Below are 2,458 nucleotides of genomic sequence, written 5' to 3' on the forward strand. Positions count from 1 at the left end.
GGAACAAATCTTGCAAGACCAGGAGAAAAACCCAAAGATAATTCCCTCTCGCTATCTTCAGATCCTTAGTAGGACTCAAGCATCAAAGAAACCCGTGGTCAAGGACATAAAAGACATGAAGGTTAATGGAGATAAATATGAAAGACCAAATGAAACTAAGTTACAGTTGCACACTGTTACTGAGCAGAAAGTGGAACAAACCCTGGTGTGCTTCTGGGAGGCCATAACAACAGACATCCAAACATTGAGTAAGATCAGAAATCCACTCAAACTTGTTTTAGACTTTGGACATCATGTACACTGCAAGAATCAAAAGCCATAAGCCAAAGGCCTAATTTGACAGTTGGCAGTTCTAATCAAATCATTCCAAACACCCCTAACACAATAGCAAATGGAACCAATGGGAATAAATGCAGCAGCGGCTATCAACAAAAAGCAGACTCTGGACGCCAAGTTGAAAAACGCTCTTCCCCAGAACCATGTTCTCAGTGAGACAGCTCCCAAAACTAAGATAAGAAAACCATAAACAGAGGTAGAGTCCCAAATGGGGCCGAAACTCATCCAAATATTAAGAAGAAGATCACAGCAGAAGATTGAAGGAAATAACTGGACGACTGGCAAAAATCTAAGGGGAAAATTTATAAATGGCCTCCTATGGAACTTAAAAAAAAAGAAGAAAAATAATAAAGGAAATGAATATTTTGTTCTGGAAAAGTATGGAAAAAGAAGATGAAGAAAAGAAAGCACAACCTAACCTGTCCAATAAAATTAAGAACATTCTCATAGAATGTCTGTAGCTCATTGAAGAGGGTGTACTTTCTAATGAAATAGTGACCACATTGTCCAGTATTCCTGAGGCTGAAAAATTTGCTACATTTTGGATCTGCAAAGCAAAGTTGTTGGCAAGTAAAGGTACTTCTGCTGTTATTGGGCTGTACAAAGAGGCCATTAGAAATGGGGCAACACTGACTCAAGAGCTGTGAAAACTTGTTCTTAATATTCTGCAAGACCCAAGGGCGCCTGGGTGGCTCAGTTGGTTAAGCCACTGCCTTCAGCTCAGGTCATGATCCTGGAGTCCCGGGATCGAGTCCCGCATCAGGCTCCCAGCTCCACGGAGAGTCTGCTTCTCCCTCTGACCTTCTCCTCGCTCATGCTCTCTCTCACTGTCTCTCTCTCTCTCAAATAAATAAATAAAATGTTTTAAAAAAAAAATATTCTGCAAGACCCAAACAGAATCACTGAAGGAGTTACTTCTGACCTTTAGCTGCTAAAACAGATATGGTAACAATAGAAAAGCTGGACAGTAAGACAGAATTTGAAGTCTTATCTTTAAAGGAGACAGCAACAACCCAAATAACCAAGGCAGAACAGGATGACCATCCTGGTATCAAGTTAGAGCCCCCTCCCCCATCCCTAGAGTAAGTGGAATGCCAGAAGTGTAAGATATGAAACTCATCATTCTTGTACAGCCTTGGACAAAGACTGAGCGAGTTGTGTCCTGTTATCTGGTTTCGGAGTGTCCATGAAAGAAGGAATACCCTTGTCCAGGTGACCTGGAGAAAACTATAGAATGGACAGACAGATTACGGGCTCTCAGAATTTAATAATTCACTGGACTTACTCAAATTTAATATCCCCATGAGACTGTCTTTGGTTTATTTAAGACTACAGTTTGCCACAATTTTCTAGCATACATACATTTTAAACTACTGAATATTAATTTACCCCACAGGTATGGTAAAAATTTTGACTTTATTGATCTACTTTACTCTCAATATAATTCTTATTTGTATCAGAAGTTTGGTGCCACAGTATGGTAGACTTTCCTTCTGGCAAACACCTTAGCAGAGAGGGCAAGTTCTTCTAGCCAGAAGGAGCTGTGCTTAGAAGCTAGCCTTTCTGACTAGATGCCACATGATAGACCATCTGGTCAAATCCCCTCATTTTACAGTCAATGCTAGCTGTGCCTTTGCTCAGAGATTGCAAATGACTTTTATATGCAACTTTGACTTCTGTCACAGTGTCCCTGTAGATGAGGGGCAATTTATGTCCTGCCTGGGCCAGGGCTCCTCTAATGAAACACAATTCTGAATTGGGGTAGTCATCTAGTTTTTTATATATGAATATAATTTTATATTTATTATCCAGAAATGCTTCAAGTAAAAACAAAAGGAATCAAGGGAGAGGGGAGGGGAGGGGACACTTGCTTCTTCACTTCAATTCTTTGCTCTGCTATAGGACACGTGGCCTGAGAAGACAGTACAAGCCCCACAGACTAAGACAGGTTGCCTTTCCTTCCTCCTGGCAACTGCTCTTGGAAAGGTAAAATCAGAATCATTATGTAAATGTGAAGTGTAGAAAGCCTAGCCAAAATATTTTGAATTTAAAAATTTTAGCTTTCTTATTATTGAAGTATTATCTAAAACAATAAAAAATAAATTTTGTTTTAAAAAAAGAC

General features: G+C 39.6%; 1 pseudogene; it reads left to right on the top strand.

Annotated features, from left to right (window-relative positions):
* The first annotated feature begins 400 nt into the window (after positions 1-400).
* On the top strand, positions 401-1,526 carry LOC125094054 (cytoskeleton-associated protein 2-like; annotated as a pseudogene).
* The last annotated feature ends 932 nt before the right edge of the window (positions 1,527-2,458 follow it).

Source organism: Lutra lutra, chromosome 2 (genome assembly GCF_902655055.1).
Source record: "Lutra lutra chromosome 2, mLutLut1.2, whole genome shotgun sequence".
Lineage (NCBI taxonomy): Eukaryota > Metazoa > Chordata > Mammalia > Carnivora > Mustelidae > Lutra > Lutra lutra.